Source organism: Canis lupus, chromosome 6 (genome assembly GCF_003254725.2).
Source record: "Canis lupus dingo isolate Sandy chromosome 6, ASM325472v2, whole genome shotgun sequence".
NCBI classification, from domain to species: domain Eukaryota; kingdom Metazoa; phylum Chordata; class Mammalia; order Carnivora; family Canidae; genus Canis; species Canis lupus.
Window position 1 is genome coordinate 28,686,876 of NC_064248.1, and position 13,291 is coordinate 28,700,166.

A 13,291-nucleotide genomic window follows, 5' to 3' on the forward strand; every position below is an offset into this window, starting at 1 on the left:
TTAGCAACCTCTAAGTGTACAATACAGTGTTAGGAATTATAAACACCATGCTGTACATTAGATCCCTAGAACCTATTCATCTTAGAATTGGAAGCATAACCTCTGACATCGCCTCAGTTTCCCCACCTCCAGCCCCTAGCTGCCAGCATTCCACTCTGTTTCTACCAGTTTGTTGTCTTTAGATTTGACCTATAATGATACCTTGAAATATTTGTCCTTCTCTGACTTACTCCACTTCACACAGTACCCTCAAGGGCATTCATGTTGTTGCAAATAGCAGGATTTCCTCTTCTCATGGCTGAGTAATATTCCATCGTGTGTGTGTATATATACCAAGTCTTCTTTAGCTGTTCATCTGTTGACACACTTTGGTTGTGCCCAATATCTTGGCTACTGTCAGTAACACTGCAGTGAACATGTGAGTGCAAACATCTCTTCAATAGCCTGTTTCATTTCTAACGTGTATAGATCCAGAAATGGAATTGCTGGATCCTACGGTAGTCTTATTTTTAATTTTTTGAGGACCCTGCATACTGTTTTCCAAGCTGGCTGCACCAATTTACATTCCCACCAACAGCATACAGGAGTTTCCTTTCCTCTACATCCTCGCCAATGCTTGTTATCTCTTGTCTTCGTGATGACAGCCTTTCTGATGGGTGTGAGGTGATACCACACTGTGGTTTTCATCTGTGTTTCCCTGATGATCAGTGATGTTGAGCATCTTTTCATGTACCTGTTGGCCATGTGTATGTCTTCAATGGAAAAATGTCTATTCGGTTCCTCTGCCCATTTTTATCTTTTAATTTAATTAATGAGAGAGAAAGCGAGAGAGAGCACAAGGGATGGGGGGAGGGGTGGTGAGAGAAGCAGGTTTCTTGCTGAGCAGGGAGCCCAACATGGGGCTCGATCCCAGGACCCTGGGATCATGATCATGACCCGAGCCGAAGGCAGATGGTTAGCTGTCTGAGCCACCCAGGCTCATTTTTAAACTCAGATTGTGTTTTAGTGAATCGTATGAGCTCTTAATATAGTTTTGATGTTAACCCCTTGTCAGATGTATCATTTGCAAATATCCCCTCCCATCTATCGGTTGCCTTTCCATTTTGTTTATTGTTTCTTTTGCGGGGAAGGCTTTTAGTCTGCTGTGATCCCACTCAGTGGTTTTTCCTTTTCCTGCTATGCTTTTGGTGTCCTTTCCCAAGAATCATTGATGAGACCAGGGTCAAGAAGCATTTTCCCTGTATTTTCTTCTAGGAGCTCTATGGTTTCTGTTCTTATGCTTAAGCCTTCAATCTGTTTTGAGTTCATCTTCCTGAGTGGTGTGATGGAAGGTTCCAGGCTCATTGTCTTGCATGTGACTGTCCAGTTTTCTCCATACCACCTCTAGAAGAAATTATCTATTTCCCACTCAGTATTCTTGTCCAGTGTTAATTGATTATACACGGGAGGGTTTATTTCTGGGCTCTTGAGTGTGTTCCATTGATCTATGTGTCTCTTTTTGCCCACATTATACTGTTTTGATTCCTATGACTTTGTAGTGTCGTTCGAAATCGGGAAGCGTAATACTTCCATCTTTGTTCTTTCCCAGGGCTCCCAGGCTCTTTGCGGTCTGTTGTGGTTTCGGACAAATTGTGCGATTTTTTTTTTCTTTTCTATTTCTGTAAAAATTGCCGTTGGGATTGTGATGGAATCTGTTCATGGCTTTGGGTAGCTTGGGCGAAATGTCAATCCTTTATTCCTCTCAATCAAGTGGAAGGTCTTTGAAGCCACTGTCTCCTCAGTCCTGGGGCTCTTGCCCTCATCTCCTTATATTTGGGAGAAAGTCTCAGGACTATATGGAGTCAGAACGTGCATGGAAAGGCCTTCTAGTCTGGAATCCACACTGAGACTGCCCTGTGCTGTAAGTGCCAGGAGTTCTACAAGGTGGCAGCTCCATGGCTCCTGAGCCAAGCATGGGGACCAGGGCCTTTCCCAACAGCTAGAAAGGGCGTTCCTAGTACTGAGAGCCCTCAATCTACCCCTCATCCCTGTCTCCTGTCAGCAGCCTCTGCCAAGCCCCAGTCCCTTCCCCAGTCTTGGGGGACTGTTCCCAACCCTCTCTTCAGCATGACCCTTTCAATCCACCACTCCCTCCACCCCTTCCCTCTGCTGTCTCGGACCAGCCTTGACTCCCTCCTCTTTATTCTTACCTTCCTGACTATGCCTGGAGACCGAAATGCTCAAAGTGGCCTTGTCCTTCGACACTGTAATTGTTCTTTATCTCCCATTAAGCAGGGACCAAACTGTCTAGACTAGTGCCTACTGCAGAGTCAGAACAGTAACCTTGGGAAAGTTGCCCGACCACACCAAACCTCAGTTCCTATTTCGATGCTGAAGATCAAGGTGCTTTCACACCATGTGTAAGTTCTCTTCCACAGTGCAGGCATAGATGTGGCTTCCGGAATAGCTGGATTCAGGTACTCGAATGTGGCATCAGGAATCCTATCTATCGAGGCCCCTGGCTGGGCTCAGTTGGTAGAGCATGCAACTCTTGATCTCAGGGTTGTAAATTCAAGTCCCATGTTGGGCATGGAGCAAGGAAGGAAGGGAGTAAGGAAGGAGAAAGAAAGAACGAAAGAAGAAAGAAGAAGAAGAAAGAAAGAAGAAAGAAAGAAAAGAAAGAAGAAAGAAAGAAAGAAAAAGAAAGAAAGAAGGAGAGGAGGAAGGAAGGAAGGAAGGAAAGGAGGGGAAGGAAGGAAGGAAGGAAGGAGGGGGGAGGAAGGAAGGAAGGAAGGAAGGAAGGAAGGAAGGAGAAAGAAAGAAAGAAAGAAAAGAAAGAAAGAAAGAAAGAAAGAAAGAAAGAAAGAAAGAAAGAAAGAAGAAAAAGAAAGAAAGAAGAAAGAAAGAAAGAAAGAAAGAAAGAAAGAAAGAAAGAAAGAAAAGAAAGAAAGAAAGAAAGGGAGAAAGAAAGAAAAAGAAGTCCTGTCTATTGACTCTGGTTTTTTCTGAGGTGGTTTCATACAAATGCAGGTTCCATCCTCATAGTGGCAAGGTGGCTGCCACCTTCTCAGCTTCCCAAGGTCCGACAGCAGCCTGGCTTGAGTCTCCTTGGTGCTGATTGTGTCCTCTCTCCGGTTCTGAGCCAATTCCTGTGTCAAATGGGATTACTGCCTTGATTGGCCTGGCCCCCCTGAGCTAGGAGTGGTGTTCTCTACCCAGACGTCATGAGCCGAGAGTGGGGAAGTTCTCCAAGGAGAATTCAGCCACGAAGAGGAGGAAAGGAGGCCGAGCAAGTGTGACCCCAACCACCCTCACACCCTCCATCACTGTGAGCTCTCGCCCTCACCGCTGGCACGCCTTAACCAACTGCTCCTCCTTCCTCCTGCCCTGGTTCACCCACCACAGCACAGGCCAAGGCAGGGGAACGGGGCCCAGCCCCTGACCCCTCACCCAGGTAGGGTGTGTGTGGCTCCCCTGCCAGGGAGGCTCTACTGGGATGAATAGTGTCCCCCACTACCACCGCCAAATTCATGTTGACCTGGAATCTGTGACTGAAAGAGGGCCTTGCTGATGGAATCCAGTTAAGACAAGGTCATGCAGGATTAGGATGGGCCCTAAATCCAAAGACTGGTGTCTTTATGAGAAGAGGAAAATCTGGACATGGACACAGGGAGAAACACCAGCTGGAGACAGGCAGAGGCCAGACTGATGCTGCCAAAAGCCGAGGCAGACCTAGGGCTGCCGCAAGCACTGGGGGCTGGATGCAGAGAGGAATTCTGGCCTCCAGAGAGAACGAGCCCCGGCTCCGTCTGGGACACTTTTTTTTTTTTTTTAAGATTTTATTTATTTATTTATGAGACATACACAGAGAGGCAGAGACACAAGCAGAGGGAGAAGCAGGCTCCCTGTGGGGAACCCGATGTGGGACTCGATCCCAGGACCCCTGAGAGATCATGACCTGAGCCATAGGCAGATGCTCAACCACTGAGCCACCCAGGCATCCCCATCCGTGACACTTTGTTACAGTGGCCCTAGGCACCCCAGGGCAGGGCTTCCAGAGCCACAAGGTTCTCGTCCCGCCCCCAAAGCCTTCAAGTAGGCGACCGGCCCATTTCCGGGAGAAAGACATTCTCAGCTGATGAAAGACGTTAGGAGAAGAGGCCACATGATGTTTGCAGCTGAGGTCACTTCAAAGGGAAGGCAGGATCGCAGCCGCCCTCGGGACAGAGATGGCCAGCATCATCCTCGGTGTCCCCACCCCCGGCCCCCATCACCCCTCCCCAGTGTGTCCAAGCTCTCAGAGACTGAAAGCCCGGAGAGGTCTCTGCTGAGCCGGTGGCCTTGGGCAGCCAGGGCCAGGGTGACCAAGCCATCCCTGTGCCCCCGGGCTGTCCAGCCTTAGCTCTGACAGCTCTGCATCCTGGGAAGCCCTTGTTGCTGGGCAAGCCTAGAAGGTCAGTCCACCTCACTGGGGCTGGGGTTGGTGTTGCTCCTTGGGAGCTGGGGGACAGGCTCAGACTCGTTGTCGGTCCTACATGCCCACAGGCATTTTTTTTAAGCCTTGATCATGTGCTGATTAGCACCTGGAGCTGCATGAACTCTCTGGTCCTCGTGACACACCTGTAAGGCAGGTGTCTTGGTGGCCCCCACGTTACAAGCTGAAGCTCCAGGAGGAGGTAAGGTGTGTAGACAGCAGGTCATGCGCCAGCCGCATCAGCATGGCCCAGGCGGCTTCCTCATTCTGCAGCCTCACCTCTGCCTTGGACTGGCCTTGCAGGGGGTGTTGCTGAGGGAAGGCTGCCTCCGGGACCCTCTCTGTACCTACTGGGCCAGTGTCCTCTGCACACAGCCCCCGCGTGGGACCCCACCTGAGCGCCATGAGTGGCATCGCCAGGCAGTTAGCAGCAAGGACCCGGGAAGCTCACTGCTTGGGTTCGAAGGCCAAATCAGCCACCTGCCCATTGTGCGACCTTGGACAAGTCACTGCTCTGTGCCTCATTTCCTCGTCTAAGAGATGGGGTGAGGGGTTGCGTGGGTTTATAGCACACCGTTGGCATCACTGTTGAGGGGTTGTAAGCTGCGAGGTGCTGACCTCAGCTTCGAGAGTCAGAACTGGAAGCAAATGGCAGTGACTCTGGGGCACTTTACCCTAAATCCGAGCCTCCTATCTATAAAATGGGGGAAAGGCAGCACTTCGCTTTAGCACCCATCAAACATTGCTCTGATTGACACAGATGCTCAGGCCAAGTCTGAACAATTTGAACTGTGGGCAAAATTCTTATAATTTTTTTTTCTGGTCCCACCAGGGACCCTACTGCTCATGGTTTGAAGCATCCTTGGTTTGTGTGGGAACTGGGGCTGGAGGCAGATAAGAGGGCCGAGCAGAGAACATTCCTGCCAAAGATTGAGTGAACAGTTCACGTGGGAAAGGGATCAGAGATCGGGAGACGTGGGTCCTGACTCAGCTCCATCTGATCTCGAACATCCTTGACTTCTCAGGCTTTGGTTTTCCTTCTGTAAAATGGACAGAAGACTGGGTTCCACGCCTGGTCTTTGGGCTGGAGGTGATTTCACCAGTCATCCAAAGGTGACTCAGAGTATTCATTGTTCATTCGGCCAGGGCCAGCTCCATGGGTGTGCCACCTAGGGCCCCCCTAGGGAGAAGCCCTGAGTTTGGTTGAATGCTCTGCTCTGGCCATCTAGAAATTCCCTTTACTTTTATAAAAAGACGCCCTGAATTTTCATTTGCATTGGGTCCCACACATTTCATAGTCAATCCTGCATTTGACAAATACCTATTGATCACTGAAGGTATGTGAGGCTGCCAAACCATTACGATAGATCCCAGGGATATACTGGTGGCCATGGTCTCTGTCTTCATGGCATTGACAGTTTAGGAGGGCTGCCATGGGTCGAACAGTGGCCCATGACATATGCTCACATCCCAAACCCAAGCAGCTGTGCATGTGACCTTATTTGGAAATAGGACCTTTGCAGATGTGATTAATTTAAGAAATCTAGATGAGCTCATTCTGGATTTAGGATGGGCCCTAAGTCCAATGACTTGTGCTCTTAGGACAGAGCAGGAGATCTGAGGCAGATAGAGGGGAGAGACACAGAGGGAAGGAGACAGAGGCAGCGTTTAGAGTGATGTGTCCAAAAGCTAATGAATTGCCGGTAATCGTCAAGAACTGGGAGAGAGTCGTGGGATGGATTCTCCCCTCGAGCCTCCAGGGGGGAACCAGCCCCGCCAACACCTTCATCTCGGACGTTTGGCCTCCAGAACTGTGAGAGATAGATTTCTACTGTTGGAGGCCACTGAGATTGTGGTCATTTGTTACAGCAGCCCCAGGAAACTATTATGAGAATAGACAGACATAGATGAAACCATCACACACAACGTGAAACAAGCTAGTGTGTCACACTAGTGTGTCACCTTCCACAGGGACATGGAAGGTGCCTGTGGCCGAAGGGTTCTCTGGGACTTGAAGTGCAAGAGGGAGGTAACTAACAGGGCAGGAAGAGCACTCCAGGCTGAGCCAACAGCATGGGCAAAGGTCCTGGGGTGGGTGTTGGCTCTCTGTAAAATCGAAAGGAGATACACCTGGCAGCTTTCAGGCTGATGTGTTCTCTTGGCCACAGAGAGCTTTAAAAAGACAGCAGACTGGAAGGTTGTCGCTGCTTGTGGCAATGGCAACAACTTGGCACCTGCGTTTTCAACCCCAGCCGCCCTCCATGTGCATGCTACCAGACTGAGCCCTGAAGGCAATCTGTTTACCAGGCTCTGACCCCGTGGAGCTACTGTCTGGTTGCCCAGGCCGGAAGTGGCAAAGGAGAGGGTTTTCTGCACACCTTCATTACGGGAGGTGAGAGCTCCGTGAGGCCTGGCTCAGGGTGTGGCTGAGTGCAGGACCCCGAGCTGCTGTTCCCGGAGCAGAACTTTGCAGGAGCCAGCGTGCAGGCAGTCCTGTGGTGCTGGCTGCCGGGGAGGACGTAGATGGGGCCAGAGTGCTTTTGGATCGTTCAGGAGGCCAGCTGCGTGTCCTGGGACACCCCAACCCTGTGCTGTTCTTCCCGTCAATAAATCCAGAGAAAAATAAATAAATAAATAAATAAATAAATAAATAAATAAATAAATAAAAAATAAATCCAGAGAAAATACTCTCATCAGCTCCTCCTCTGCAAGCTGGCCACAGGGCTGTCACCTGGGTCAAGTAGCTGCGGGACCAGATGAGGGGACTGCTCTTTCATTCGTCACATCTTTTTTGAGCAGCTATTAGGTGGTAGGCAAACAAAATAAGACAAAAATCCACGCTCCCCCAGGACCGAGATTCCAGATCAAGGGTCTGTGGACGATGGCCAACAGGCCAGATCTGGCCAGGCGGCTGGTTTCATATGGGCCATAAACAAAGAATGGTTTTTGCATTTTTAAGTGGTGGAAAATAGGCAAGAGAAGAAAAATGGTTCGTGACCTGTGAAAACCCCACGGAAGTTCACATTTCAGTGTCTGTAAAGAAAGTTTTATTGGCACACAGCCACGCCCACTCGTTCTCAGATCGTCTGCGGCTGCCTTGGGCTGTGACAACAGGGTTGACTAGTCCCGACAGACACCACAGGACCTGTGAAGCTGAAAATGGTTATGACCAGGCCCTCTACACGTCTGCAGGTCCTTCTAGATTCTGTCAGCTCTGTGGCCTCTGGACCACAGTATCAGCATCCCCTGTTAGAAATCCAGACCCTTTGAGCCAGAGCCTGTAGTTTAACAAGATCCCCAGGGATCTTGTATGCTTTTTTTTTTTTTTTTTTTTTTTAAGGTGTGAGGTGTGTTATCTGCTGAGGCACCTGTGGGTATGCACCTGGTCAAAGGGGCGGTGCCCATGTGATTGAGGATCTTGGGAGAAGGATACGCACCTGCTTATCCCAAGGGCCCAGGATGGCGTCACAGGGGTCCTTCTCCGAGGAGGCAGGAGGGTGGGAGGAGAGGAAGGAGAGGTGGAGACAGAACCAGAGGCTGGAAGAATGAGTTTTGAAACTGGAGCAAGGCACTCACTGCAAGCCAAGCCATGGAGGAGTTTCTAGAAGCTGGAAAGGGCACGACAATAGATTCTCCCCTGGAGCCCCCAGCTGGAGTGCAGCCCTACCCACACCTTGGCTGGAGACTTCTGACCTTCAGAACTGTAAGAGAATACATTTGTCTTATGTTACGTCACTAAGTTTGTGGTAACTGTTACAACAGCACTGGGTCACTAACACAGTGGCCGGGACACGACTACTGTGAGCATCGCTGGTGCTCCTCGAGGGCAGGCCCAGCAATGTGTCCCCCCCCCCCCAGTTTATTCTGGTGTTACTGAGCCTCGGTTTCCTGCTCTGTAGAACGCAGACCATAATTTTGCCTTCCTCGGGGCAGCTTGGGGCATAAATGAGATGATGTGTGCGAAGTGGCTCTAAATGGTTGATGACCTTCTCTGAATGGAGGCGGTGGCTAAGGGCTGGCTCTGGGGGGCCTTGGGCAAGCTGTCAAAGCTCTCTGTACTTGGGGTTTCCCACCTGCACACAGAGGGGGTCTTTATGGCCCCTGCCTCCCGAGCAGCATTACTGCTGAGCTGAGCCTGAGCGTAACCCTGGGCCCAGGCCACATGCTTAAGGAGAATGCAGCCGTGTTGGGGGCCAAATGGGGAAATGCGGACACAGATCTCTATACTGGGTGCCCCCCACCCACCCCCAGATGTCCTGATTCAGGCTCTGAATGGCAGCCACAGGCCGGCTCTTGGGGAGGAGACACCCGCATGCCCTCTGTTCCCTTTGCTTTCTCCCTTGAGCGAGGCCCGGGCCCCTGAGCTTGGTGTTGTGGCTGCTGCAGACTCGCTGTGGGGCCGCCCTCTTAGGGTTGGGGGCTCAGGTAGGCTCACCAAGGAGGGGTGAGGGGCTGCGGAGCCTGGGAGGGGTCCAGGGCTCCAGAACCCAGGGTCTCCTGTGCAGAGGCCCCGGCCTCCTCAGTGGGCCCTCTGGGGAGTCAGCATGTGGCTGACCAGTGGTGTTGGCTGACCTTGCTGCTCTGCGTCCTGGGTCGGGTTCCCTCAGAGCATGGATCCCCTGGGTTGGGACTGTCTGTCTCTGGAGGGGGTTCCTCAAAGGCAAGGACCTGTTAGATAGAGTCTATGCGCCCCCAGCACCCAGCACAGGGCCTGCACGCCGGAAATATCCCTGGACCAGTGAATGAATGACCCACGGGACTGAGAGGCTCCTGTGTAAACAGAAGGGCGCTCTTGGTTGTTGAGCCTCTGCCAGCCCCCAGGAAATGCTGCTTGACTGGCACTGCCCCCAGAATCGGGGAGTCACTGAAGTGGTCTTCCAGCCCCAAGGCCTGGAGGCAGCATTTCCCGAGTGCCTACTGTGTGCTGATGCGATGTCCAGGCCTCTGGACCCCCTCCCCAGGAGGGACCGCCCTCCCAGGAGGGACGCCCCATTTCCTCATGTCAGAGACGTGAGGCTGGGAGAGCGTACCAGGTGGGGCTGGGGTCTGGGCCGGGTGGACGGTGGAGGCCCGCCTGAGCCCTTGGAGATATTGTGTAGGAAATGGAGCCCACCGGAGGCCTTGCATTTCTGCTCTTGAAAAACTGTTTTGTTTTGCTGCTTTCTCCCCAACATTTTGTTGTGACAATTGTCAGACCTACAGCACTGGTATGTTTAACATGTTTCTGCACTTTTATTTCTCACCGATCCATCCATTCTTCATCACCCATCTCTCCATCCCATTTCAGTGTATTTTGGTGCACTGTTTTGACTTCTTATTTGGGAAATGTCTAGCAAACACCGAACAGGGAGAATGATGCAATGAGCTCCGGGGATCGAGCTCCTCACCGGGCTTTGTGCTCAGAGGGCGGTCTGCTGGAGGATTCTCTCTCTCCCTGTCCCCCCGTTTGCACACGCGCGCGTGCTCTCTCTCTAAAACGAATACATCTTAAAAACAAAACAAAAAGCCCCCTAATCATTTGGCAGTGAACATTCCAGTGGCATTCAGTGTGTTCATGATGCTGTGCACCCACCTCCTCCGTCTAGTTCCAAGACATTTTCATCACCCCCAGAAAATCCTCCTCATTCCCTTCTATCCCCCAGCACGTGGCAACCACTAACCTGCTTTCCATCTCTATGGATTTACTTATTCTGGACATTTCATGTAGATGAAATCATGCAACATGGGCCTTCACATGTCTGGCTTCTTTCACTCCGCTTCGATTTCGAAGTTCATCTGTGGTTGTTGTGCGTGTGTCAGTATCCATCCCTTTGCTCATCTCTGCATGCAAATGTTCTTCCGGAAAAACTCCCAGAAGACGGGTTGCTGGGGCTAAGATGTGCATACCTCACCTGTTCTCCCAAACCTAGCGGTTGACACTTGGAAGGTCATTTCCCCACACGGAGGCCATTACTTGTTGTTAGCAAACATTTTTAAAAAATTTTTTTAATTAAAAATTTTTAAAAAGATTTTATTTATTTATTTATTTATTTATTTATTTATTTATTTATTTATTTATTTATTTATTTATGAAAGACAGAGAGAGGGAGAGGCAGGCTCCCTGCAGGGAGCCCCATGTGGAACTCGATCCCAGGACCCCGGGATCACACCCTGAGCCAAAGGCAGCTGCTCTACCACTGAGCCACCCAGACTTCCTATTAGCAAACTCTTCATTTGGGCCAAACGTCAGAGTAGAAAATCGTATCTCATTATTTGACTTTGCCCTTTCCTGAGCACCAGCCAGCATGGTGGAGCATCTCTAGAAAGGTTTACTGTGTCAGAGTGGATTTCTAGCTGCCGGCAGCAGGGTAATAAGGGAGGGGAGGCAAGCTGGCATTCAGGAACCTTCTGCACAAATCTCAAGTCTCAGCAGAGGGCAATTGGTAGGGAAACCAAGGGCCTGCTTCGCCCAGGACTGTCTTGGTTTTAGCACTAAAATTCCCATGTCCCAGGAAGTCTTAGTCCCAGCAAAATGAGTATAGTGACTCACCCCAGAAACTCCCTGCTGCCCCTAAACTTGGACCTTGGGGCCGAGTGAGGGATGGACAGTGGCACTGGCTGGGAGCCAGGGAGCTCCCTTTTTGCAGGAGGAAGGGGAGATGGCGGTGGCGCTGGTGTGCACCGCCCATGAAGAATCTTCTGGTGGAGATGTTTTGCACCCAGGGCCAGTTCATCCCCTACCCATGCTGACCTGGCTGGTCAGGGCCTGGCAGCTTAGATAGACATGTGGGAAGAGGGGCTCGTGCCCACTTACTCCCTCCTGCGGCCACAGAGCTCATGGAGCTTTCTGGAGGGAGAGGCAACTTGGCTTCTTGCAACCTGCCTGCATCCATGTGGCAGCCCCCCCACCCCCCCACCTCTCCACCTGTGCCTTAGATGCCCGTATCCCAGGATTTCCTCCCGCCAGCAAAGCTGACATCACTCAGGAGGACAGCTGCCCAGCTGTTGGAGAGTCAGAGGCTGGACCGACCGTCTAGAGCGCTGGAGATGGTCTCTTAGGTGATGTCCCCAGCGGAGAAGGAGAGTGAGGCTTGCTGCTGTGATCTGTCCTTGCATTTGTCCTTCTGTCCAGAACACGTTATTTCCCTGGCTCCACTCCCCTCTCTGAGACGGTCTCCTGGAGATAAGGCAGGAGGCTGGGATAGGGTCGGTGCATGTGGGCAAGGGGGGCAAATGTGACCGGTTTGTCCCCAAACACAACGCCCCCCCAATCAGCAGGCCTGGGGGAGGGGCAGGTGGTCAGCTGGAATCAAGGTGGCAGGTGGCGGATTTGGAGAGACAGCTGCTCTGTCAACTGGTACGTCCTTATCTCTGGAGTGTGGGCGGCTTTAGGACAAGGACCATGTCCCACTCTTTACCACCCTCTCCCTCATGCTCATCCAGGGCCGAGCACACTGTGCATGCCCAGCAAATGATTTCGGGGCAGAGGGCTAGAAGGGTGAATAGGCGGACGCTTGAGTGGCTCAGTGGTTGAGCGTCTGCCTTTGGCTCAGGGCGCGATCCTGGGCCCCGGGATTGAGTCCTGTGTGGGGATCCCCACGGGGAGCCTGCTTCTCCCTCTGCCTCTGTCTCTCATGAATAAATACATAAAAATCTTTAAAAAAAAAACAATGAATGGAACTAATACATCACGTGACCTTGGGCAAGTCACTTCTCCTCTCTGGGTCCCAATTTCCTCCTCTGTAGGACGAATCAGGGAGTCCCCAAGGCTCCTCACGTCCGTCGTCCTGAGGTGACCCTCCACCCCCAGCACAGCCCATTTTTGCTCTTGGGTCACAGGAGGCTCTCAAGTGGTTGGTGGCCATCGTCCTGCCGGTCAGGGGACCCTGGGCGGTTCCTGCGCGTGGCCTCGGGAGGGACTGCCAGCCCTGGGCTCCAGGGAAAGATCTTCCTCTACCCCCCGGGATGGTTGGCATCATCCCAAAGCCTGACTGTGGCCCAACCCCAGCCCTGATGAACCCCCGGCCCTTCTGGTGGTTGTGTCTTGCCTCAGTATCTCCACTGTGCTGCTCCCGCCGCCTCCCATCCCCAGTCCCACTGTGTCCAGTTCACAGCCAGGCCCCTGCCTGGGTGTGGGCTTCTCCGGAGTCCTCTCCCCACCACCCCCTCTCCTCACCCCCACCACGGTAGGCCTCCTGCCCCGGCACCCCAGCCCAGCACATTACTCATCTCAGACCGTGAACACCCAGGAGCCCCCCCGTCCCCCAGTCACTCCCCTGGAACAGAAGATAATCCTGGTGATCTGAGCACCTGGGAAAGGACCCAGGTTTCCTGGGGGTAGAGACCAGTATATATTTTCTCTTCTCCCCCACCATTACTCATTTAGTTCTGGGGGCAGGGTTGGGTCGGCCTCGTTTCCTGCTACGCCCTTCTGTCTGACACAGACTAGAAGCTCAGTGAGTATTTGTTGAGTGAGCCCGTGAATGGGGAGGATGCACCCAGCTGGGCTCCCCTGCTCCTCCCCGCGTGCCAGGTCTCAACATTTCTAACTTAGGGCTTTCTTTCTTTCTTTTCTTTTTCTTTTTCTTTTTCTTTTTTTTTTTTTTTTTTTTTTTTGTACCAGGCACTGTGCTAAGCCTCCCACATAAAACCCTACAAGGGAGGTAGCCCTAGTTCCTACACTTCACAGATGTGTCAGCTGAGGCTCAGAGAGGTGGGGTGACAGTCCCTGGGTCACACAGCATCGAGCAGGGAAAGCCCAGATCTGATTGAAGTGGCTGCAGGCTGAGGCCCATGCTCTGGGTCTCCAGCCAGGCGTCCTGAGCTCCTGCTCTCTCCCCTGCCCTCTGCACAAGCACC